The sequence below is a fragment of the Zootoca vivipara genome, chromosome 12 (assembly GCF_965207765.1).
Source record: "Zootoca vivipara chromosome 12, rZooViv2.hap1.1, whole genome shotgun sequence".
Classification (NCBI taxonomy): domain Eukaryota; kingdom Metazoa; phylum Chordata; class Lepidosauria; order Squamata; family Lacertidae; genus Zootoca; species Zootoca vivipara.
In genome coordinates, this window is record NC_142595.1 from 21864680 (window position 1) to 21892082 (window position 27403).

Consider the following 27403-nt stretch of genomic DNA (forward strand, 5'->3'; position numbering starts at 1 on the left):
ACAGTGCCACTGAGAAATACACAGAGCACTTTCCACAAGCTACAGCTCACAAGTAAACTTTTTTAAATTCTGAAAATACCGTAAGTCTGAAAGCATAATGTGAGGTTTGCAGGCAGAGATCTCACTGATTTCCAAAGTAGCTGTTGATAATTCAGAAACCAACTGAAATCTGTGTGTGTGTGTGCGTGCGCACACACAAAAGCAAATCAAGCAAGAACAATGCTCTCAACTATTTTAGCATGCAAAAGAAATGGTAAGTTATTTTTTTAAAACAAGAATCGACAATTACTAGTCCTAGTGTCCCACATCATCTTCCCTTCTTCTGTTGCTGGGGATGCAGTTGCTAGGTTACCGAAGGACCACTGAGTACCAAGCAGGAGTGGGTGATCAATGATAGAATTTGCAACGGGACAAAGAGACCAGAAATTCCTCTGACAATTGTTGCTGAGGGAGCGGTGCTGTGGCATGACAACCCAAATCATGTCATGCAAGATCGCTACAATGACGTATATCAAATGTGTTTTCTCTATTTAAAAAATGCCCATTACTAACGATATTTCCTCTCAAAATAGGCTGTTTCTAGATGCATTTTCTCTCAAAATGCACATTTCAAATGCATTTTATTTTTTATCCGAGAACTCTCAAATCTGGCACAAGCAAGAATTCTGTGGAACCTGAAAGCTTGCACACTCATAATATACAGGTATTTTATCAAAGGTCTTACATGGTATTTCCTATGCTATGGGATCAGCACAGCAACTAACATAATTTCCTGAACTGCAGTCTTCTAAACCCGAGGACTGGAAGCCACACTTGCACACAGGCAATGTCAGAATTACAGAGTAAATCAGCTTAGGTGTTGTGAACTTCCCTAAAAGAAATCCTGGGAAGTCGAGATATATCTCTCATACCAACAACTCACTCACCCTCTACCAAACCAAAACAGTTTTATTTGGCTAAAGCAAAAGAAGGAGCATCCCGAGCGAGCACGACACAGTTCACCCCAATACTCACTCCTCTTTTATCACACTGAGATCATGCAAAATTGATTTGTGTTATACTTTGGCTATGTTTTCACTGAAACAGTAAACCTGTGTCTGAGGGGCACTACTTGAGACTGGCACATGATGTACTGGTCCTCAAAAAAACCCAAACAAACAAACAATCAAACACCCTGTTAAGGAAGAAATTGGGCTGGAACCCTTTTCCTGAACGTATTAATTTTCTGTGTGCAGGGAATCTCTTGTCTGGAGATGGAACATTCCGAAATTTGATTCCCCCACCTGACCTGGTATAAGGCAGCTTATGGAGTTCAGATTTTGTTTTTCTACCAGAAAGGACACAATCTGGCTTTTCTGCACACAAATTATGGAAGTACAGGTGGCAAATACTTTGCGATAATTCCCCACCACCATGCACACACACACACACACACACAAACTATAGTCTACGGGGTCATCCCATGCTGGAATGTGTATATATGTGTTTTGCAGGCCTTTACTGGAGATTACCTGAAGGAGCCCTGTATACTTGAAGGAGCATCTCCACCCCTATCATTCAGCCCACAAACTGAGTAGGACTCACTGCCCTGGCTATACCCCTATCATTCAGCCCACAAACTGAGTAGGACTCTCTGCATTGCCCTAAAAAAGAACAACAGTTTTAAAATAACTCCTGCTACTCTGAGCTGATGGTTCTCCCCTTCGAGTCTAAGGAGATATTGGCCACGATTCCTATGCCTTCTTGCCAAACCACCAAAAAGGAAAGATTAATTCCTGGTGTACAAAACAGGGTTGGCCTTACCATGCATCAACAGGATGCAGTTGCTTCAGGCAACGTATTTCAGAAGAGCTGCCATATTTATTTATTTATTTATTTATTGCCTTTACGTGGGGCTTTTCTTTTTTTTCTTTTTTCAGCTGAAAGGAAATCCAGACCACAGCATCATTTTGACTTTTTTTGGCCTCAGGCATGAAACCATCTAAGGCTGACACCAGCGTTGCAGGATCCCTTCTTTTCCCCTTCCGCGGCTGGGGAATTTGGGAGCAAAGCTCGCTTGGAGGCAAACCACATTTTGCATCTTAAAGTGATTTCCTGCAAGACAAGTACTAAAGGAGCGAAGGCTTGAGAGCATTTTGAACCATCCCTAAATTCTTTTGATCATTCCCCCTCCCCACCCTACTGGGTCTTGACACCTTTCCTGGGAGATGCAAGCATTCCCTACTTTATTGTTACCTGGACCCCCTTACATCAATCTTCCCTGCCCAATCTCCTAAACCGATCTTGCTAAAGCACCACATAACTATTTTTTTTAGCTTAACACATAGATTGTTCCTGAAAATGTTTTGTGGATGCATTGATTGGGACTAATTAGCTGTACGAAAGACAGAAACTGCTGAGCTGACGTGGTGTCTGTATGACTTTGTCAGAGCCAGTTAAAAATTAGGCGTAAATTAAGGACGTGGCTGTGCCGCACATTTCATCCTCCGCTGAAATGAAGCTTCAGTGGTCATGTCTGCATTTCCTCACACCGCATTCCCCTGTTGCCCAGCCTTTCACCTCCGCTGCCAACATTCCAACTGCAAAATTGAAGGCGTCAAGGGATCAGGCATTTTGCTTTGAAAACCTCGTAGAACACTGTGTATATTGATGGCGGCTGTATAAAGAATTATCATTTTTAAACTGGTTTGAAACGTGATTGGTTGTCATGCCTTAGAAGCTTGAGAATTGCAGTTTTGTGAGAATGCTGAATGCTTTTTGGGGGGAGGTGTATGGGGTGTTTGGAGAGGGGTAGTACCTCTGGCTGGGTACACATCATGCTCCTTCTGGGCAGTTTGTTCACCATTGGTCCTGCCCTCCTGCCCTCAGCTCTCACCTGCGGGTCCTAGGAGAGCTCAGCACATGACAGCAGCCATACCTTGGGAGCAGCCTCAACTAAACCAGGTGAGGATAGCCGATGGGTCTCAAACCTTAGCTGAGTTAGGGACTTCCCCTGCATGCGAAGACAGGGTCTGGCACATTAGACCAATAGTGGGTTCAATGGTCAAGAAGGGAGCTTCTGCACATGCTGTAGAAGTAAGGAGTAGATGGGGCTTGTTCACCTGGAAAGGGAGCCCATCTGGAAGAAGGAAAACTCCAGTCCTAAACCTCTGATGCCTTGTGAGGCGTCTTGTACGCCGCCTTCTGGCAACTCCTGCAACCAAGCTGGTGCCAAACGTATTGCTCTGCTTTCCTTTGGACCACATCAGCGAGGCTAAGAGGAGGGTCTTGTTGTCTGGGCAGCGCAGGATGTGAAAAGCTGTTTCAAGATGTTGTGAGGTTCACAGAAGGATGGGTAGAGGTGCTTAACTCATTTCTTACGAAACATTATTTTCCGATCCTATTGCCTCCCCCAAGCTTCTTTTTCCTTTAGTGTGTGTGGAGGGGAGTGTTGGGGGGGGGGCTGGTGGGGGAACAAGTTTAAGCTTCCCCTTCTCATCTGGCAGCCTCCCAAGGCTGTTTTCACTTAAAAAAAATCTAGAGCAGTGATGCAGTAAGGTAATTTTAGATTCTGCACTTAATAGTCTTATTAGTGCAGCCCATCCCCGGATGGAAATGTGCATTGCTTCAAAATATAATAAGCTAGCCCTGCTGCTCATTCTGCGGAGTGGGGGCATGGACCTCTGTCCTAAAGTCCTGCCCTGATGGCAGCATGAAGACAAATATGCAAATATGCCATCTCCATGGGACCTCTCTTCAACCCTTCCACTTAAGCGTGGCCACTTACAAATTGCAAAGAAAGAAAGAAAGAAAAGACACAGATTTGCACAGAATTCACATGTGCTAATTTCTATTTTATAAATGCAAACGTAGAGGTAATTGATATAATTTAAATGGGGATACAATACCTTTCTCCCCATTCTTCCCCACTTTCACTAGTCAGCTTTTGGTGAATGTGGAAAAACCTGTGTTTTTGCTCTGGCCTTTGACACCTGAGATATGTGCGTGTTTGGGGTGCACCCAATTCCTGTGACTGCAATTGATTTTAATTGTTTTTAATACTGAATTTTAAAATGCTGTAACCTGCTCAGGGAAAATTGTACAGTTCTGCGCTTAGGCAGGAAGAATCAGATGCACAAATATAAGATGGGGTAAACCTGGCTTACTGGCAATATGTGTGAAAAGGATCTAGGGGTCTTGGTGGATGACAAGCTTAACATGAGACAACAGTGTGATGCAGCTGCAGCAGCAGCAGCAGCAGCAGCAGCAAAAAAAAAAGAAAAAAGCTAGTGCTATTCTAGGCTGCATCAACAGAAGCATAGTGTCCAGATCAAGGGAAGTAATAGTACTAATCTAATCTGCCTTGGTCAGACCTCGCCTGGAATACTGTGTCCAATTCTGGGTTCCACAATTTAATAAGGATGTTGACAAGCTGGAACGTGTGCAGAGAAGGGTAACAAAGATGATCAAGGGTCTGGAAACCAGGCCTTATGAGGAACAGTTGAAGGAGGTGGGTATGTTTAGCCTGGAAAAGAGGAGACTAAGAGGAGATATGATAGCCATCCTCAAATTATCTTAAGAGCTGTCACATGGAAGATGGAGCGAGCTTGTTTTCTCCTGCTCAAACCAATGGCTTCAAGTTACAAGAAAGGAGATTTCGACTAAACATCAGGAAGAACTTTATGACAGTAAGGGCTGTTGGACAGTGGATCGGACTTGGAAGCTGGAGGTTTTTAAGCCGGGGTTGCATGGCCATCTGTCTTTGATACTTTACCTGCATTGCAGGGGGTTGGACTAGAATCGTGGGTAGGCAAACTAAGGCCCAGGGGCCGGATCCGGCCCAATCGCCTTCTAAATCCGGCCTGCGGACGGTCTGGGAATCAGCGTGCTTTTACATGAGTAGAATGTGTGCTTTTATTTAAAATGAATCTCTGGGTTATTTGTGGGGCATAGGAATTCCTTCATTCCCCCCCCCCAAAAAAATATAGTCTGGCCCCCCAGAAGATCTGAGGAACAGTGGACCGGCCCCCTGCTGAAAAAGTTTGCTGATCCCTGGACTAGGTGACCCTTGTGGTTCCTTCCAACTCTACAATTCTATGATTCTAGGCTCAGATGGTGATGATTGAGGGACTACTCCAAGGCGCCAGATGGCCTCCCTTCTTATGGTTCTTCAGCTTTAAACTGGACATGGACTGGATAATCCTTCAAACAGAGGACTCCTTCCAACAAAAGTGGGGCCTCTGTAATGTAGGACCCATAGGCACCCTACTCTGGGTATTGGCAGACTTTATTCCAGGGTGGCGGGAGGCAAAGGAAATCACAGAAACGGAGAACAGGCTACATTTTCACACCAAGAGAGAAAGAAACAGAGAGAGAGAAAGAACAGCCCCTGTATATTTGCCTCTTAGCTTAGGTGCTAGGAACCTAGTCTTTTAAAAAAGGGTCTGAAGATTATGTCTAATCTGGAAGGGCAACATCCCCCCCCCACTTTTCTTACTTGTGGACAACCATGCACCCTGTTCTGTTTAAAATTCCAGTTCACACTTCCAGATGCTACAGCAACTTCCTGGAGCCCCCCCCCTCCATGCTTGAGGAGGCTAATGTGAGAAACAGCTCATAGAAACAGGAGATCTGGTGCAAGGAAGAGAGGGCAAAAGCTGCAGAGACCTCCCCAATCCCCTCCCCAAACCTGTGCACACCGTACAGAAAAAAATACAGAGAAAAGGGTGGGAAAGCGCATGCAATTTTCCTTTAAACGAAAGCGTTGGGTGTGGGTAAAAATTGGAAGTACTGACCTTAAAGCTCCAGTAGTTGGATTGCTAACAAACAAAAAAGGAAAAGAAAACAAAAAAAACAGAACAAAAAAACAAAAAACAGAACAAAAAAATACCATTAAGATTTCTGTTTTGAGAAAACAGTTGACTTTAAACTGCGTGAGGAGTTGCTGTTTTTAAGTTGGTTTGTTTAAAGTCCCCTCCCAATGGTGTTTTTTTATATAAAAGAAAAGAAAAGAAAAACAAACAAAACAAAAAAGCAATGAATTTGCTAAAATGGATAGGCAAATTAGGTGGGTGTTTTGGAGGAAGGCTTTCAAACAGGTAGAGAGATGCAGTGGTACCAAAGTGAGACTTCACTGCAAGTGGATTCCTCTGCCCTTTTTAACACACACACACACACACACACACACACACACACACACACACACGTCAAGGATCTTTTAAAGGAAGGTTGGGGGTAATATTCATGTCAATAAAAAAAGTGCTTCATCTTTTTTTTAAAAAAATGAAGCAAATATTATGCAAATTAGGAAACGTGATACAGAAGCAGTTGCTCGTTCTGCATAATTTGATTCCAATGCCAAAAAGTTAAGATTCTTCAAAGAAGGTCTGCACCAGGTGCACACAGACTATTCCAATGGCTGGGTTGTGTCCGTCACGGTCATAAAGTCATCTCCTGTAGCAAGACAGGGTCAGCCCCTGCCCTGTAAGAACACAGTCTAAGCAGATTTAAGAGTGAAATCAACAAAACGTATGTAAAGTACATGTCACTTTTGGTTCTATACTTATGTTCACCCCAGCTAATAGCGTAAGATCCTGTCCCACCACCTAATGCAGGGTTGGGAACTTCAGACCCAGGTGGGCAAGACCTCTCTCCCTGGCCCCTGGGACTCTCCCAGGCCACACACCCTCTCCCCAGGCCATGCCTGCTTTGCACTCTCTGGGCTAGTTCAGTTCACATCAACAGCTGTCACACGAGCTCTCACGCAATCAATCAGGGAGGAAGGTATTATAAAGCTCAGGTATTATATAGTTCAGTTGGTTAGAGCAGGGTGGTGGTAATGCCAAGGTGGCATGTTTGACCCCCCCCATGGGATAACTGCATATTCCTGTGTGGCTTGACTACACAACCCTCAGCGTCCCTCCCAACTCTATAATTCGATAATTACAGTGGGAGAAATCCCCCACGTGCTCAGCACACTCCCCACAGAAAACAATGGGGCTTCAAAGTGCTTCGGTTTGCCCGGATGATGCCCAAGATCACCAAATCTCATGGGCCTAGGTGGGAAAGGAGCTCTCCTGCTGATCGCCAGTGGCATCGCGGACACAACAGGCGCCTGTGACATTTGTGCAACCTCATTCAACACAGCAATCACAGCGGATAAACCCTCTGGGTAAAGAACAGCATTTTCCCCAATATAGCGCACGCACAGAGCACTGTGAAAATGCCACATTGGTCTATGAGAAACACAACCAGAGAGTGGGGGAGAGAAAGATACCAGAACTATGCTTAACCACAGTAGACTGGGGCAACTCTGGAAGTGGGGGAACCTAATGATTTCATTCTCTTTATAAGTAAAACTGTGGGCAATCATTTGAACATGCCTTGGCTAAAATTTGGTAGGGTCTTCAGAGGCCCAATAGAATTGCTTTGCGAGCTGGATCATACCCAAGTGACACTAACAGCTTGCCCCTAGCTTAGTGCATGAACTGAAGCAAACATTTTCTTTCCTACCTGGTCGCCAACCGTGCATGTACTTGGCACTTGCAGAGTTCCATAAGTTCTCTGCCCCAAAGGAGCTTACAGTCCACAATTTGATAGAAGGGAAAACAAAAAGGGTGCTGAGGAATGTGAGAACTGAGTGAGCAAACGAGAACATGCTGTTGTCTGCACGGCACACGTGTGTCTGAGAATGTGCCTCTATAGCTGCAAGGTGAGATCTGGGATTGCTTCCTGTTTATTTACCATTTGTCCTGATTTGCTTACAGGGAGCAAAGACAGATTCCACTTTTCCCATCATTATTAACACAATATGTCTGGTCTTCTGGGGAAGCGGGCTTCTTGACCAAGACTTCCTAATCAATCAAGTGTCATTGCTGAATGTGAATTTGTTAGTTATGAGATTGGATCCCACTTGAAAATTGCAATAGCCTGGAACAGCCCTAGAACAAAAGTGATGGTTTTGCCTTATTGTGGCTTTATGCTAGAAGCCAAGAACCAGGGCAGAAATGTCCCCAAGTGCTCTGAGTTTGTAGGACTTGAAGGCCTGCACAGATTTCTGCCTTAGACTGAGCTTATGATGGTTTCTGATTAACTGATTGTCACATATGTAAAAGAGAGAGAGAGAGAGGAAGTGGTGTTGGTAGGTAGATAGGTAGGTACCAAGTGCTTCTGGTGGCCTCTCCTGCAAAAACAGGTTGATTCAACAAAGACTCAAAACCTTTCAGGTTGATAAATGCCAACTGGCCCAAATAAAAAGTTCATCCCACATGTTGTATGTGGGTCTAGGACCATAACAGCAGACTTTTACGTCTTCTAGAGAATACCAGATTTACTGTGCGATCCTATGGTTATCCACTCAGAAGTAAGTCATCCTGATAGGTATGGGTAAGATTGCAGGGGAATTCTACAGCAAGCAAAGGAAAAGGCCAGTTCTGCACATCACCAAACCCCTCCTAAACTATGGAGTGATCTATTCAGAAGAAGAAAAATCACATTGTATAACAATGACTGAAGACGGCACCCCTTCAAAACCCAGGTGGATAGCTGCTTGTTTGTATGTCCACAACAAAAAGACTCTCCTGGATGTAGAACTGACTAAGGTACAACAAAGCCAGTTACTAGGGGCACTAGAAGAGCATATGCTTCTAGGCTATTTTAAGACATGTATTGTCAAATGGCAGTTTGCTTACATCACTTGTGTTCGTATTCTTTGGCTTATGCTGTATGGAGCATATTTCCTTGCAGGCAGGTGAATAATTGGGAAAGATTCTTCTTCTTAGAATCATAGAGTTGGAAGATACCACAAGGGCCATTCAGTCCAACCCCCTGCCAAGCAGGAAACACCATCAAAGCATTCCTGACAGATGGCTGTCAAGCCTCCGCTTAAAGACCTCCAAATAAGGAGACTCCACCACACTCCTTGACAGCAAATTCCACTGTCGAACAGCTCTTACTGTCAGGAAGTTCTTCCTAATGTTTAGGTGGAAGCTTCTTTCTTGTAGTTTGAATCCATTGCTCCGTGTCCGCTTCTCTGGAGCAGCAGAAAACAACCTTTCACCCTCCTCTACATGACATCCTTTTATATATTTGAACATGGCTATCATATCACCCCCTAACCTTCTCTTCTCCAGGCTAAACATACCCAGCTCCCTAAGACGTTCCTCATAAGGCATTGTTTCCAAGCCTTTGACCATTTTGGTTGCCCTCTTCTGGACACGTTCCAGCTTGTCAGTATCCTTCTTGAACTGTGGTGCCCAGAACTGGACACAGTATTCCAGGTGAGGTCTGAACAGAGCGGAATACAGTGGTACTATTACTTCCCTTGATCTAGATGCTATACTCCTATTGATGCAGCCCAGAATTGCATTGGCACTGTTGTCTCTGTTCCTCTTCTTCTTCGGCGATCACTCGTAGCCGAGTAAGATTGTCTTCCATAAACATGATTTTAACAATGGGTCCGTAAGTGACTGTGGAGGCCAATTCTGGATCCACACATCCTTCCACAGTGGGGACATTGGTTTCCGGGCGGGAGTTGATCAAGTTTTGGATTTGCCAAGCGCGCCTTCCTCTTAGCACGTTTCTCCCTTGCGTCCTGAGATCGAGTTTCTTCAAAGCCCATGACACCTTTGGTAAAGGCTGTTCTCCAACTGGAGCGCTCGCAGGCCAGTGTTTCCCAGTTGTCAGTGTTTATTCTACATTTTTAAAGATTTGCCTTGAGACAGTCTTTAAACCTCTTTTGTTGACCACCAGCATTACACTTTCCATTTTTAAGTTTGGAATAGAGTAGTTGGGAAAGATAGTGATTTGTTTGCACCCTACTGCCTGGACAAGACAGCACTCTATGCATTGAATTACTGAAGGTGGTGGCATTCATGCATGTGTGGGGGAAATCATGGACATTGACAACAGCCATATTAAGGGTAAGTTCATACGGCATTCCTGACTTGAAGCAAAATATGGGCTGAGGAGAGGAAGTTCTGCTTCAGCAGTGGTGAGGACTAGGTGACTGAACCCTGGTTTAAGGATATTTGGCTAGGCTTAACATGCTTTTTATTTGCCTCTTGGCAAAAATGTTGATCTCTGCAGTGGAACTCAGCTATCCCCCCACAGCTATCCAGTGCATACCCTTCAGTGCAGCTATTGGCATGGGAAATCAATTGCATTGCAGCAGGAGATGGTGGTGATGACATCAGCAGAATATTTTTCTTTTTCAAAGGGAAAGCAGGAAGGAGAGGCACAATTAATATCACTCTGTTTGGATGGGAGAATCAAAGGGAGATAAGGGCATGTGAGTGGATTCGAAATGACAGCCTTATTAGCACCGATAAAAGCAAGGCAAACGGTGCGGAAAGGACGATATGAAGAATGACAAAGGCTGAGGAGTGGATTGCAACATGGAATAAAATATAGCCACATGATTAAAGAACTACAGGCAACTAAGGTTGGCTTTTGGGCAGACTGAGCCAGAGCTCCGGCCCAAAATCTGTCTCCAGTGCAATGATTTAAATTCATGTATCACTGAAAGCTAAAGAGGCCGGGGAGCTTTTGAGTGCGTGCTAAATGCTTTTCTTAAAAAGTGGGGATCTGCAAACAAAATGTTGCTTCCGGTTAGGGTTCCAGAACTCCATCCTTCCTCTCCAACTTTCTATTCCAGCCCTAGTCAGTCAGAATTCATGGCCACTGAGAATGTTCATGTCCTCATTGGACAAGTTATGTCCCCACCCCATCCCTTCCCTCATTGGAGGGTTTCTGTTGCTGATGATCTAAATGTTCTTTTGCACAGTTGCAGATTTGGGGGCTCTACCAAGTCTGCTGAAACTTCCCTCTTATGCATGGATGGTTCGATTATGGCTATCTTAAGGACCCATACTCTGCTAATAAGTTTGCTTAAATTAGTGCATGTAAAATAGAAGCTGTCATGCTGGGAAAGAGGAAAGGCACATCTAGGGTAACAGCATCTTGTTGTCTCCAATGGTGACCAGCCAGACACTCCACAGAAACCCATTAGTGAGCAAGATGGTGCTGGGCATCCCTGTGTTGTTTTGGCCTCAAAGGGCTGAGAAGTAAATAGCCCCCCCCCACCGGACCTCAGAATAAAGGAGAAGCCATTCCCTCTGCGGGGCTCTAAATCACCTGCTAAAACAGCTATTGGCCAAAATTTTGGCTTACCTTTTTGTAAGCACAGGAACGCTGTCCAGAAAACTACTTGCAAAGGCCATGTTAAGGCTCCGGCAGATTTCCTGCACATGTCCATACACTTTGCTCTGACAGTTCTCCGTTTAGAAAACCAGATATGCAAAGCCTGGAGAGGATCAGCTTGGAAATTAACCCCCCCCCCTGCCCTACACCAGTCTGCTCTAGAAAGGAGAGTTTGAGGACCCTCGACATTTCAAAAAGGCGTTTCCCCACCCTGCCACAGAATCTGACAGCATGCGTGCAGATAGTTTTGAATCCTTGCTTTGCTCATCATTGCTGCGCTGTAAGTTTCTCAGGTGTCCACAATCCGCTCTCAAATTCTGGAGGGGAATCTGCATCTCAGCAAATGGCACCCCGGTTCAGTGGGAACCTGATGTGACAGCAGGTGCAGCTCCCTGATAAGGCAGAGCAGTCGGGTTTCTCCCTCTGTGGCTTCCCACCCTAGCAGTTCCCTGCTCCGTTCTCCCTGGTTTCCATTAAGCAAGAGAGAGAGTCATGGGAACTGTGACCAGGAAGTGGCAAAGCTGATCAAATTTCAAGCACAGCCATGGCAACAAAGACCCAACAGAAAGAGGCTGAATGCAAAATTTCAAGGAGGCCAGCCATTCCTAGCTGTGCCTTTTAAGGGCGCACATTTCAGTGAATTAAATACTGATCAGTTACCCATTAAAATGCAGTGCTCCCTACTTGAACTAATAATAATAATAGGGTTTATTTGTTTATTACTAAGTACTTCCCATCCATTATTTCAATAATCCTCATAACAACCCTATGATATGGGTCAGATAATTATCACCAGCTGCAGCGTAACCCTGTATCAAAATTGGGAGACTGAGAACAGATGCCCATGGCTACTTCGTGAGGTCACAGCTGAGAGGTGAGATCTGAACCATAGACAAGGAAGGAAACAGGGATTGTGTTTAGCCCCCATTAAGAATTGTTTCCACATCCATTCACCCCCAAAACCAGACTCTTAGTCACTATGAGACACGTCAGCTCTCAACATCAATTGCATGTAAAAATTGGACACTATCAGCACATCCTAGCTAATTCCTCACTCTTACAATCAGTTTAAACCCAACTATCATGAATTAGACTCAAAACAGAACATTATCCTGTCTATTGTTATTTTAATTAGTTAGGCGTTGTTGTTGTTGTTTGTTGTTGTTTAAAAAAATATCTTGCACTTGAGGAAAAACTAAAAAACTCCCAGTGTGGCTTACAAATCACTGCCACCCAGGCAATCCCTGCCTTCAAGCTTACAAAACGTGACACAACTCAAAAGGAAAATGAAGTGGTAGGGAGGAGGAAATAAGTAAACTCAGGTAAAAGTTCTTAATCCATTGGTGCTCAGGTCAGAATTTGGCGCATCATGTCCCTTTTGCTTTAAAAATCATACTCCCACCCTTGCTTTTATATGTGACTGAGACAGACCCGGGTTTAAACAAAGCAGGTCAGCTGCTGTAATGCCTCATATGCAACTCTAATATCACGGCATGAAAAAAAAATATTCCATGGAAGTACTACCATTGTCTGGTCAGCACAGCACAAACAGAGCCTTCTGTGAATGAGCAGCGGGGCTCTGACCATAAAGGCTGCCCTCTGGCCTCTCCCTTGTCACCCCAATGAAGTCAACTTAGAATTCCAGAAGAGCTTCCTTCGCTCTCATTGGCCCCTCCAGCAGCTCCCTACTGCAGCTCATTTGCTTAGATCCTCCTCTCGAGGCAAGGGTGACGAACCGGTGACCCTCCTGCACATTGTTAAACTATGGAACCTGCTTCCACAAGATGTAGTGGCGACGAAACAGCTTGGACGCCTTTGAAAGAGGATTAGACAAATTTGTGGAGGGTGAGGCTCTATCGAGGGCTACTAGCCAAGTTGGAGATGTTCTCGGCATGCCAGTTGCTGTGCCTGCCTTGAATATCCTATCATTCAACTTCATTTGGTGAGCCCTGCAGTGGTGGACTTTGGGCTATCAAATTTCAGCGATGCCCTGTGCGATGCCAAAATTTGATGCCCCCTCACCTCTCGCCTTCCGTTGTACATTGTTGTTGCGGTGCCCCCTGCGGCACCCTCTCGGCTTGGTGCCCAGAGCGGGTGAACTGGTTGCATTCCCCTAAATCTACTTCTGACCCAGGGGTGTCAGCTTGAATACAATGTAAGCCCCACCCCACATAATCAATCACATGACATGGCACACACACACCATTTGAATGGAAATGCCCAGCAATGTTGGGGGCCCCCTCAAATATTTTAGGGGGGGGCAAAGAGACCTTGGCTCCTAGGACCACTGGTTCTAGATATTGTGAGAGAGGGAGAAACCCCAGTCATTCTCCCCTTAGATTAAACGCGGTAGTTTTTCCTCATAGGAAAAATGCTCCAGGTGACACTTTAGCTGCACTTTTCTGTATGCCCTTCTCAACTCTGCAGTAGCCTTTTGAGATGCAGCAGCTTATACACAACTAAAACTGTATAAGGCATTTCAAAGTGTAGCTGCCACACAGGTTTGAAGCGTCAAAACTGATACGTGAAAAAGGGAAGCACAATAGTTAACATCCCAATCTCATGCCCAGGACTGGGACCAGCTGAAAGCTCTATATGTCATTTTATGCTCACTTTGCCTGTCCTCTTCAGATTTAAAAGCCAAGACTGTGTTTGTTCTTTTTTGGTTAATAGGATGACATCATGGAGCTATTTAGCCAATCGGGCTTAACTATATGCAGACATCACTGAGGGCAAGTGAAGCCTATTCAGAGTGGAAGCAATTCTTCCTGAGTCAGTCACATGGGCAGCCCCAGCCAACCAAGAGTCACCAGAGGAACAGGATGATGTCATGATGCTGCAAAATGATCACGGGGAGGGGGGGGGGAGATCACTCAAAGGTGGGTGCTTTTAACTTTAATGCCGCCCAAAATTGTTGATGAGAACAATACTGTTCAATTTGTTCATAAGAATAATACTGAAATCTACCTTACAGGGATCTTTTAAGGATTCGCTGAGGTAACATATTTCGTCACTTTGTAAACTAAAGCACTACATAAATGCATATTACTGCTCTTGCTACTACAACTACTAGTAGTAGGAGGAGGAGGAGAGGAAACAAAGAAAACAGAAGGCTCCAGCCACAAGCACATTATCTAGAAAGCCCAAACCCAGCAATCAATTTCATCTCCCAAATATCTGCCTGTACAGTTCTGGGGAGATGAAGCTTTGATGGAATCAGATGCTATGAAGCAGGTACCGTTCCATCGCATAGCCAGCTTGTGTTTACGGGGTGCCACAAGGGGACAAGGCACCTGCCAACCTGCAGCCATCAACACAGATGTCCCCCTTTTCTCCCCACCCCCTTCCCTCCAGCCACACACAGATCTACATCAATTGTTTTAAGGGAGCGGGGAAGCAGGAGCGCTGGAGCATTTGTTGAAGGCGAAAACATCCTTGTGCTGCCTTTTTGTACACAGCAGCCGTGATCAAGTGCACACGGGGCCACTAAAGAGCCTCTGAGCTGCTTCCCTCCCTCCCTCCCTCCCTCCCTCCCTCTTTTGAAGGAGCCCCTTCCAAAGCTTGCTTCCTCATTTCTTTCAGCAAATATTCCCAGCCTCGTCTGGTTTGCTCATCCGCTACCACCTGCCTCTTCCCCACTACTCATTTCATAGAATCACAGAATCGTAGAGTTGGAAGGGACCACGATGGTCATCTAGTTCTAGTCCAACCCCCAGCAATGCAGGAATCTTTCACCCAACATGGGGCTCGAACCCTGTGATTAAGAGTCTCATGATCTATTAGCTGAGCTGGTACATATAGCATATTAAAACCTAGTTCCTATTTTGCAGGACTCCAGCCTTCTCTCCACCTAGAATGTACTGCAATCCCCCTGGGGCAGAGAATGGGATCACGCTAATTTGATGCTCTAAATGGGGGGATGTTGTTTATTTGTTTGTTTTTTGCAGTATGCAATTTATTTATTTTTATTTTTATTTATGTCGCACCTTTCCTCAAGGCGGCATACATGATTCTCCCCTTCCCCATTTTATCCTCACAACAACCCTGAGAAGTAGGTTAGGCTGAGAGTGAGCAAACGGCTCTAGGTCATACCAAGGAGCTTCATGACTGAGTGGGGATTTGAACCCTGGCCTGCCAGGTCCTAACCCAGCACACTAACCACTACACCACACTGGCTCTCACCACCTCTTACGCACCATACTTGCATAAGTATGCTCTAGGACTCAGGGTGAGTTATAGCCTAAAAACGACACATACTGAGAGTAATTGATGTCATAATAAAAATCAAATGAAGGTCAACTTCTCACTGAGGAATCGAAGCTCCAATATTACTTATCCAACTTAAACACTTTCATCCCATTCTTATCAATAATAAGCCCTCAAGATCACAATCTAAAGGACCTTTAGGATTGGGGAGGAGGGGGAGGAGGTAGAAAATCCCCAGGCACTACTTCTTAATTATAAGACCAGGCAGAATAGAAACACTAAAGGACACGAGGAGCCAGTGGAGTGGCTTGTTTCAGCCAGCAGGGGGAGACATATATAATTGAATGCCCGTCCACACATCCACACACACAAATGCTCTTCCTGTAGAAAGCTGGCATGTCAGGGAGATGTGTCCTAACCTGCTCCCATCCCTGACTGACTAGTTTTCCATCTGCACAAATCTGCAGGAACATTAAATCAGATCCGTCTACACATGCACCAGAGTGAAGTAACAGATGGTACATTGGACTGTACCACTTCAAGATGGCGGTAGAGGAAGAAGAAGAATATTTATTACATTTTGGTGCTATCCTTCCTCTCAAAGGAGTCCAGAGATGCCATTTTTGAATGCCACTTTAAGTAAGACAGAACAAAACCGAACAAAACCCCAAACCTTCATGCTAGCAACGTCAGGGGGGATGTTCATTCCTAGTTCACTCCTTACAGTGCTACTTTTCTACTTGCAGGGAGCACTAAAAATTGGAATAATGAACAGATAAAAATGGCATTCAAAAGAAGAATTTCCCATGTACATTCTGCAGTGGACAGTCTGTTGCATGTGAGCCCCAAGATACAGTCTGAAGTGATATTTTTCAATCTCTGTGAGAACTAGGCCTAAGGCAGCCTGCTGACCCTGATTCGCTGGATGACCGCAGCCACCATGCTGCCCAACTGTTTGTGCTGCCCAACTGTTGCACAAATGAAAAATGCGGTGGAAAGAGCATTAAAAACGTTATCACCTTGCAGTAACATTCTAGGTAGATCACAGCCTAACGCCCAAATGCAAAATTGGAAATTGCAAATATTGTATTAATGGAGGGTGTGTGAGGTAAAGCTTTTATCGCTGATGCATGTGGTGGTGGTGGTAGGCAAGGATATGGGAGAAGCAAAAATAGATTTTCTGAGGTTTTAGGGAGTCATGCAAAAATATTTCCTTTCTCTCAAATATATTTAGGAATGGGTTGCAGAAGATCACCAAGGCAGGCATATATCACAGCTCTCTGGTCTGACCCATGGGATCCTGTGAAGCAGCCCAGAGAAAGGAATAAGCAGGAAAGTCTTAACCTAAGAAAGGGCTTGGCAAGGAGTTGTTCCCCTTACCACCTTAGAGCACAGTGAAGTTGCTCCCCATCCCTGTGCATTTCACAGCTCTTTCTCCATTAGCGATTCACATCAGCACAGCTTCATTAGAGTCAGATTCGTTTCTGCTTGTGCCACACCAGAGGAGGAGTGGACAAGGCAGGGGTGTCTTTACCCTATGAAGAGGTGTTCACACCTTGGCTAGAGACAAATTAGGAATAGCTTAAGGACTCCGGTCCATGTGAAGCGGTAGTTTGAGAAATGACACATCAGTCAAAGTGCAGGGTACATATGCATTTTGGATAATGTCTTGCGAACGCAAATTAAAAACCCAGCACGGCAAATGCAGTGAGTGCACAGCAAACAGGCGAGTGAACACAGCTCCATCTTGGCTCCATCTTGCGCTGTGTGAAACAAAATGAGGAGTGCTTCTGAGCATGTGCAAGTACACTTCTTCCACTGAAAATGTAGAGAAACCACACATCTGGGGGAAGAGTTTCCTGTTGCGTAGATCCACAAAGGTAGGTCTGATACCTCTAAGAACTCATTTCCTGCTACTCTAGCTTTTCCAATATGCTGGGAGAAGGGGGCAACACAAGACTCCCATCTTAATTAACATGATGTCCTTTTGTCATTACCCCTAGTATAGTGGTCAGAATGCCAGCCTGAAACTAAGGAGAAGTGGGTTCCAATCCTCCCTCAGCTTTGAAAACCACTGGGTGACCTTGGGCCAGTTACTGAGTCCCAGCCTGTCCTGACCTACCTCACAGGGTTGTTGTGAGGGTGAAATGATGTAACACCCATGTGCATCACCTCTGAGGATGGGGAAGGGGTACAAACAGTGATTTTTTTCCCTTTAAAAATGTTTAGGGGTACTCTCATTTTACCTACTCATATTGAAATACTGCCCCTCAACGATGCCAAACCTAGATTCACAAAATATTTAGGCGTATGCCTACCCCTGAGTCCCCCCCAGGAAAAAAGCACTGGGTACAAATGTAACCAAGCAATCAGTCCCAAACAACGCTGCCCTTTTCTCCAAAGCTTATGCCGTAATAATTCTTAAGACAGGCTTCAAAGTGCTGCAAGCCTCTGTCCGTTTTCCCCAGGTTGGGGGGAGGGAGGGCCACGCATACGAAACACACCCACCTCACTCACACTAACTCCCCACCAAAATTCAAGCTGACCCTCGGAGTCTTGCAACTGATGTGGCTTAGGAACAACATAGAAACACACAAGCCTCCCCCCCCCCGAAAAACCCCCCATACAAACAAAATAAGCCCAACAATGCTCAATATGTAATGGTCACATCCAAGCAGCCACTGGGAGAACAAGGTGTGTGTGTGTGTGTGTGTGTGTGTGTGTGTGCGCACACACACACACACACCCTATAGGGTAACCATCTGTCCCTTACATTAGTGTTCCTTATTGCCCCTCATTGCCCCCCCCAAGCCATCTGCAGCCCCACAGGACACACAGTGACGTCCTTCTAATTTAGACTCTGCTTTTCCCTCCCTCCCTCCCTTTCAGATTTGGGATGGCGGGGTGTCACTGACCAGTTCTTCTGTTGCACAGTTTGGTGCAGTGATCGAATTACAGGGAAAATTGGGGAGGAGAAGGCGTGGAAAGAACAAATCTCTTTTTCCTCGGTTTTATGTTTAAAAGGTTCCGACACACACACACCCCTCAAAAGCATCCACGGAAGTCAGAGGGGTTGGGGAAGGGGGCAGCAGCAGCTCTGTGCACTTTCTCTTCCCTCCATAATTTGAGCACCGGTGGAAAGATGCAAGAGCTGAGCTGCCGATTCCTTCCACCGTTCCATCCCTCCCCAAGCACCACCACTGCCATTTCTTCCCATCATCGCCTTCCTTGTTCCTTCACCCGTCGTCCTCCTCCTCCCTGCTTCGACTTTGCTTCCGCCCGTCTCCTTACCTGCCACAGGTTAGATCCCGCTGGGCGACCTTAAACAGCCTCCTGCTCCTGCCATACCTAGCAGCAGCCCGCTGCATACAGTAGGAGGCTGCAGTGTCTATAAATTCATCCGTCAGCGGCTCGCTTTTTGCCGTCTTTCCCCGCACTCCCTTTACCGCTGCTGGTGGAGACGGTTCTCTCTCTCGTTTTCCTGGGTTATGCAGAGGTGGTGATGGAGAGGGGGAGATGCCAGGTTTCTTTTTCGTGGGGGGGGAGGGGGGAATCACCCGTCCTCGGAGGGGAGAGTAATGCAGGTGCAGCTCTCTCTCCCCCCTCCCAGGCTCCATCACACGCCTGCCATCCTAGCCCCCCAAGCCTGACCTTAGCAATGCAACGGGAGCTTCCTCTAGCTTCCCTTAAAAGGACACTGTCGCCGTGGCAACCAGGACTCCACCTGTCTTTTGGAGGCTGTGGGTGATGCCCGGCTGGAGCGATAGGGGGAAAGAGGAGGAGGACGACAACGGCTCGGTCTGGTCTCAGGCTGTGGGGGTTGGCACCACCAGATTCTAAGCTCTGGCTCCCCCCCCCTCCCCACCCCACACCCCTCCCCACGTCCTGATCTGGACTATACAGGGGTCATATGAGCATCTGAAGCAAGTTTATAGCAAGCTAGAGCCCATTTGCCAAGCCATCTACTCTTTGATTGGCAGCAGCTCGGGATCTTTTTAAACTAGACTGAATGCAGGGGTGAGGAACCTCTGGCTTTGCAGGTGCTGTCGGACTCCGGATCCCATCCACCCCTGCCACTGTGGTCAGTGATCTGGGATGATGGGGGTTGAAGTCCAGCAGCATCTCAAGGACCACATGGATCCCTGACATATGCTCCGTCGCTGTGGTCCCTTTGCGCGCAAGACTTCAAAGCTCAAACACCTGTCTGCACAAGGAGAGCGTCCAGCCCTAAGGCAAGGGATGGCGAGGGATTTCACTCCTGCCTTTGGATAAAGCAGGCTTTAGGACAGGTGAGTGGGGGGATACTGGCCCTCTATATGATGCTGAGCCACAACTCCCATCATCCCCAGCAAGCACAGCCAATGGCCAGGGGTGATGGAAGTTTTCTGCATTTACATCCCACCTTTTTCTCCATGGAACTCTAGGTGGCTTACATGGCTCTTCCCCTCCTCATTTAATCCCCAAAACAATCCTTAGACTGAAAGTGGGTGGCTGACGCAATGTCACCCAGTGAGCTTTGTGGCTGAGCCGGAATTCGAACCCTGGTCTCCCAGGGCCTAGCCGGATGCTCTAATCATTACACCACACTGGCTCTTGGCAACCTGCAGAGGACAAAAAGCTTTCCCAGGCTTGCTTTAGGGCAGTGTTTTTCAACCTTTTTTGGGCAAAGGCACACTTGTTTCATGAAAAAAATCAGGAGGCACACCACCATTAGAAAATGTTTAAAAAATTAACTCTGTGCCTATATTGACTATATATAAAGTAATTCTCCCACGGCACACCAGGCAACATCTCGCGGCACACTAGTGTGCCGCGGAACAGTGGTTGAAAAACACTGCTTTAGGGAGGCAAAAATAAGACAAGGCTTTTCTGCTGGCGACGCTCACTTGTGGCCACATAACTACTAAAAAATAAAGTGGGGGAGGGGAATCCAAGAATGGATTGTAAGGTTTATTATTATCCAGTGATTTGGAAGGTTTTGTTGTTACTTATTATTTAATATAGCACTAACAGGGCAGATGGCGCTCATCAACCTGGGAAGGGAGCCCATCTAGGAGAAGGAAAACTCTGATCCTGAACCTCTGCTGCCTTGTGAGATATCTTCAGGAGAAGAAAAGGCTAAGGAGTAAACCCTACACAAATCTGAAGTGGGGTCCCTAAGGTGCTTGGGCGGTGCCCTTTATGCCTCCTTCTAGCAACTACTGGAGCCCAGCTGGTACCAACCTTATTGCTCTGCTTTCTTTTGGACCACATCGGTAAGGCCGAGGGGGTGGGGAGTTGTCATCTGGGCAACTTAAAACCTCCATACACACTGACCAGGCTTGCGCACCAGGGAGGTCACTTAAGTGTTGCTAACACAGCAGTTTGACCACACCCCCGGAGGTGCACACCATTGTCTCTCGAGACAGACAGATGCCAACAACTCTCAGTTTTCAAGGTGTTTTAATGAGCAAGATAACAAACAAAACAAACGAAAGGACACAGCCTTGCCCCAAGAAGCTAAATTTGGGGAGTGAGCAATGGAAGACAGAGTAGCAAGGGATGGATCAGAATAAATGAGCAATGTGCATGAGGGCTTCCTTACCACTGAGGATGAATACTAAAAGGTTAGGTAGGCCAGTGGGAGGCAAGATCTAGTGGTAACATCCTGGGTGATTTACAATAAATCACCCCAGTTTACTGATGATCAGTTGTTTAACAACAGAATTTATTAAAGAGACTTCTTAAATTAGGCTGCTGAAATGAATAAAGCTTGGAAGGAAAACTAGGAGAGGACTTTTGTCCAATAAGATTGGCTTCTGGTACTGGAAGCATATTCCTGGGCTAAGCTGGTCCATGCTTCAAGGTTCCCCATTCTTAATTGTAAACCTTCAGGAGTAAGCATGAAGCTGAGAGGAGGAAAATGAAATCAGGTAAGCAGCATTAAGCCATGGTTTGCTTGCTGCAGGTTTAAAAGTTGAAACCATAGTTTGCGTTCTAATCTGCAGCTAGTGCAAACCACAGTTTACCATGAGAAGTGTAATGAGCCACTGCATTCAGTCGTTTACCCTATGAACATTTTTAGAATCCAGGGATAACACACACACACACAACCTGAACCATCCTAAGGCAAGATTCACTAATAACTAACCAACATCCACAGGGTCCAGGCTTTAGGAGATCAACCTCACAAACAAGATCTCCAGACACAATACTGAAATGTGGCACCACAAGCCAACTTCAAACTGTTCTACTAACAAAGCAGCTGCATCTTTGGTCTGCATGTGGTCAAAATGCCTATGCTGTTTGGAGAAGGGCCAGACCCCAGTGACAGAGAACATCTGTTTTGCCTGCAGAAGATTCAACCCCTGGAATCTCCAGATGAGGCTGGCAAAAATCCCCTTCTGAAACCCTGGAGAGCCACTGCCATTCAGTGTAGAGTCTGAGCATTGATCTATCTAGCTCAGCATTTTGGTGCATGTAGTTCAGTACTTTCTACACACTGTAGGCATTGCCAAGCTACGTGGGGGTCAATGGTCTGGCAATTTAAAACATCTCAGTGCCAGGAGACTGAGACTCTTTCCATGAGCTATTTCTCCAGTTGTTGGGGATGGGGATTCTGCAACAAATTATTAAATTGAGTACTAATTGAATATTAAAATTAAGCAAGCACTCTTAAGCTCAGGGCCAGAGTTCGAGGCCCATGTTGGGCAAAAGATTCCTTCATTGCAAGGGGTTGGACCAGATAATCCATGTGGTCCCTTCCAGCTCTATGATTCTATGATTCTGACCTTAAAGACAGTGGCCGGAGAGGAAAACATCTGCTCACAGACTGCACCATAAAATTATCCAAATGCAGAGAGTGGGGGGGAAGTATTTGCAGATCTCCTAAAGACCAACAAAACAGGAGTCAAAAGTATTTCCTTGCAGAAGACATTCCAAAGAAACAGGGCCACCACAGACAAGTCTCTGACTTTGGTACTCACTAACTCAGCCTTCCCCAACCTGGTGCCCACCAGAAGATTTGCATTGCACCTCCTATCAGCCCCAGTCAGCATGGCCAATGATTGTGATTATGGGAACTGCAGTCCAAAATTTGTGCATTTTATACAGGTCTCAAACCATTTAAGGTTTTAAAGGTTAATACCAGCACACACAACTTCCTGCAGTTTGGGGTGAGCTTGAGCACTGGCAAGGGGCCTCCAATTCAGCAAGAGGCACCATATGCACACACAGTTCTTCAGTACTGAAGAGGTTCTTCAGTACTGTGCAGCACCACTTTTGCATGCATGGGGAGCTGACACAGAAGAAAAGATCATACAGAGGTTAGTTTCTACAGGGATTGTCCTTGGTGAATGAGGTGATAGATTAAAAACTGCATTGCACATTAAAAACAACAACACACCTCTGTGAATGTATAGTGATCACAACTGCTGTGGATAATTGGGATATACCGGTAATATGATATGATATAATATGAAAATAGTATTTGTGCATGTTCTTTTTGCTGAGGGGGGGGAATCTTAGGGAGCAAGAAGGGCTGGCTGAGAGATCCCTGGGCTCCCACTTAAGAGGAAATTGGGAGGTATTGCTTAAAGTTTGATTAGAGTCGGTTCTCCCATTTATGTTTTTATTCTTCTTAAATCATATTTATTATTGGCAGCTGTAAAAGATGCAGTTGGCAAAAGCTCATTGGCCTTTTCGAGTATCCCACACACACCCCAGAAGCTGCAAATCCCTCCAACCTTTTTATGCATTTTCATGTGGTCTTTACAGAAGGTTCTTTTTATTAAATTTTTTTGGGGGGTTTTGGTTTTTTTTACTGCAGTGCCGAAATAAACAATAATTCCCCCATTCAACACTCTTTACCCCCTTCTGCCACTCACAACCTCCAGGGGTGTTGGGACAGGGAGCAATTTGGGTCTTCGTGCTGTCACATCTTCTTTTTAAAGGTTAAGGTCAGGCAAGGCTTTGCAATCTCCCATTTCCCAGTGTTTATAATTGCATATATGTGGTTTTTTGTGTGTGTGTGTTTAACAGTACATCCCAGACTGGCACATGCCACCCAGGTCTCAGCTGACCCGAGAACATTTTCAAAGCAATTTAGCTGCTCGGAAGGCAACTAGGACAGCGGAGGGGAATGGGAGGCCAACCATTAGGGAAAAAATTACTGTATTTTTCTCCCCTTTTCAGCTGCCGCTTCAAACTCATTGAGGAGCAGGTTGGATTGCACCAAGGACATTTGAAGGATGGCTAGTCCTTTTGCACTGTCAGAGGACTGCTCTGCTTTTTGAGGAAACTAAGAAAAGTTCATAGTGTTGGTCGCTTTTTTATCTTCTTTGGGTGTTTACAGGCAAATTGCCTTGTTTGCTTTGCCTGAGGTTGGATTCCCTTTGTCTTCATCGACTCCAAAAGACGGTTAGACAAATTGCTGGAGACTAGTAGCCAGTGGCTACTAGTCCTGATAGCAATGTTCTACCTTGGAGGCAATACGCCTCGGAGCACCAGTGGTTGGGAACCACAGGATGGGTGTCACAGACTGGTTTGATGCAGAGGAATGCTGGGAGGAAGCAGCTGGGAGCTTTCCTTTGTGTTTATCATTGGTAGATTCTGACTTATTGTACTGAGCAGCACTGCTGGGTGGAAGGCAGCAACTTAGAGAACAGATATACAGAAATTCACGCTTGTTCTAGCTGGGATGGTGGCAGAGGGAAACTTAGGAACACCGGCTTGCTCTATGCCAGGGATAGGGAAAGCTGTGGCCCTACAGATGACGTTGGACTCTCAACTCCCACCAACCCCAGCCAGCACGTCCAATGGCCAGGGATGATGGGAGTGGTAGTCAGGGAGGTTTCCACTCCATGCAGAACTCCTGATTCTTCCGCCTGATGAAGAATTTGATGAAACACAAAAGGCTGCTGCCTACACGTTCGATCTAAATTTGATCAGTAAAAGATATCCTTTTATACGTGGTGGTGATCTTCAGCTACCACTTGGGCCTTTCACTGAGCACTGGGAGAGCAATGATAGATGAACAATCAGACCTCCAAAGGGTGAGCAAAAACCAATTGGATTCCTTCGTCAATGTCAGCTTCCCATTTCCATTCAACTGGAGTACCAAAAAACTCACTGCGCCATGAGTGCTAAACAAGACAATACGCGTTTGCCATTCACCAACCCTTCTTCATGCATTCCAAGGCCTCCCCATACAACCTGTCAGGACACAGGATTCTGGTACCATCCTATCTCTCCCCACAGGCAGAGACAGGAGGTGTTTTGTTTCTTTAACTGCCAAACATTCCCATTTCGAATTATCTCCCTCCCATCTGGATCTTAAATTAGCTGAGCCTTTCCTTTCCTTTTCTCATTGTTGTTGATCTGCCTGATGGATGTCTATGCTATTATACATATGCCTTCTCCTTGCTTTCACCCTCCCCATCAGTTACATAGACGCACCATTAAAATTAACTCCGCACTCGCTTTCTGATTGCGCCGCATATTATAATAACGGCAGCGGCAGCGGCATTGAGCAAAGCTGTGACATTTGCAAAGCGTTTCTATTCAGGGGGCCTTTTTTGCACACACACACACCCCAGAGACCACCTCTGAAACAAGAAGCCAAATTTCCCAGCAGCCTTCTCCTCCAAATAATGAAGCATTAAATATATTTAAAAATCTTACACAAGCCTCAAACATTGGGAAAAGGTTTCGACTGCCTTTCTGACTCATTCTCCAATGTCATTTAAAGGTTGTTGTTCATTCAGCTTCCTCTCTATATGTTTACGATGGCTAACATTTTAGGGGAGGAGTAGCCAATGTGGTGCCCTTCTAATGTTTATTGTACTACAACTCCCATCAGCCCCAGCCAGCATGGCAATGGTTGAGGACTATGGGAGTTGGAGCCCAACAAAAACCGAATGGCCCCATATTGGCTATTCCTGTTTTAAAGCCATGACTGTGATGCACCAAGGCAAATGTGGTCCACATGCCCACTGTTTATTATGGTCCACTAAGGCAGGCACGGGATGCGGGTGGCGCTGTGGGTTAAACCACAGAGCCTAGGGCTTGCCGATCAGAAGGTCGGTGGTTCGAATCCCAGCGATGGGGTGAGCGCCCGTTGCTCGGTCCCAGCTCCTGCCAACCTAGCAGTCCGAAAGCACGTCAAAGTGCAAGTAGATAAATAGGTACCGCTACAGCGGGAAGGTAAACAGCGTTTCCATGTGCTGCTCTGGTTCGCCAGAAGCGGCTTTGTCATGCTGGCCACATGACCTGGAAGCTGTACGCCGGCTCCCTTGGCCAATAACGCGAGATGAGTGCCGCAACCCCAGAGTCGGTCACGACTGGACCTAATGGTCAGGGGTCCCTTTACCTTTAAGGCAGGCACAGGCAAACTTGGCCCTCCAGATGTTTTGGGACTACAACTCCCATCATCCCTAGCTAACAGGATCAGTGGTGAGGGATGATGGGAGTTGTAGTCCCAAAACATCTGGAGGGCCGAGTTTGCCTATGCCAGCACTAAGGGCTTGAGAATCTTGGCTATTTTTGCTTTCCCCAGCACCTAGCAAAAACAGCAAGTCTTCATAGAGTCCTTGATGGGGTAACCATACGAAGACTGTTGGGCTGCAGTCAACTTTGATGGGTCAAAAGTTGTGCTGGCCCATTTTAGGGCAATCAGTAATATTCTTAATTAAAATTGTTTACTGGTCTTTATCCGAAGATCCCAGGGTGGTTCACAACAGAAGAAAAATCCAAAATTAAGGTTAGATCCCTGTATATGGGATAGCTGCATATTCCTTTATTGCAGGGGGTTGGATGAGATGATCTTCAGGGATCCTTCCAACTCTACAAGCCTAGGATTCTATGAAAAGCAAAAGCAAACCAATAACCCCTCCTCCCACAAACACATTTAAAAAGCCATAGGATGTTAATCAGCTGAACGCCTGGTTGAAGAGAAACATTTTCACCTAGCCCTAGCACCTAAAAGTATGTAATGAAGGCACCAGGCAAGTCTCCCTGGGAAGAGCATGGGGGCCACTGCAGAAAAGGCCTGTTCTCATGTTGCCACCTCTGGACCTCTTGTGGAGAAGGCACACAAAGAAGAGCCTCAGATGATGACCACGGGGTCCGGGTCAGTTCATATGGGGAGAGGCAGTCCTTGAGGCCCTGGCTGAATAATTGGCAAGGGACAAGTAATTAGGACTAGAAGTTTTATTCAGCCAATTGGCTCACTCAAGTCCACTAAACCAGCATCCCCCAAGCTACAGATGTTGCTGGACTTCAACTTCCATCATCCTTGGCCATGCTGGTTGGGGTTAATGGGAACTGGAGTCCGGCAACCTGTCTAGGATAATACCAGGTTGGGAAAGACTGAACGAAAACTTGGAACTTTGGGCTGAGACTTCAACCTGAGAGATAGGAGGATGTTTCAAGGGCATGTCTTTGCTCGGGCTATTGTCCTTCTTTGCCAGAACCACTCCCAACACTCCCCACCCGAAATATCAATCTTGTTTCGCACCCACGTCTAATAATCAGTAGGTGAGCAGCATCCTCCCCCCCCGAAGCAGTATGTTATCACACTTCAGTTAGCTTAGTTTCTTTATGTAAAGAACAGGCCAATCAGCAGCTAAGAGAAAGAATAATAATAGAATCATAGAGTTGGAAGAGACCTCAAGGGCCACCCAGTTCAAGCTGCTGCAATGCAGCAGGAATCTCAGCTAAAGCATCCATGACAGATGGCCATCCAACCTCCAAGGAAGGAAAGTCCACCACTTTCAGAGGAGACTGAAAGGTGATATAATAGCTGTCTTCAAATATCTAAAGGGCTGTCACATGGAAGATGGAGCGAGCTTGCTTTCTCCAGGCTCCAGGGACTAGGAACCAAACCAATGGATTCAAGTAAGGAGATTCTGACTAAATATTAGGAAGAACATTTCGACAGTAAGGGTTGTTTGACAGTGGAACAGACTCCCTTGGAAGATAGAGGTTTTTAAGCAGAGGTTGGATGGCCATCTGCCAGGGATGCTTTAGTCGTGATTCTCGC

At 46.0% G+C, this 27403-nt stretch overlaps 1 protein-coding gene across 10 annotated transcripts in view; it reads right to left on the reverse strand.

The window, feature by feature from the left end:
- SRCIN1 (SRC kinase signaling inhibitor 1) overlaps positions 1-27403 on the reverse strand; it is a 263545-nt gene that overhangs the window by 101011 nt on the left and 135131 nt on the right. For 2 of the 10 annotated variants that reach the window (XM_088655244.1, XM_088655241.1), the window contains exons 1-2: positions 11149-11653; positions 5775-5798 (exon numbers count right to left, since the gene is read on the reverse strand). The exons of 5 other annotated variants lie outside the window; for them this stretch is intronic. The gene's annotated coding sequence lies outside the window, so the exon portion shown is untranslated. Of the gene's footprint in view, positions 1-5774; positions 5799-11148; positions 11654-18675; positions 18844-27403 lie in introns of those variants that run through there. 3 more of the 10 variants (XM_088655242.1, XM_060281447.2, XM_060281446.2) reach the window with 3 other exon arrangements.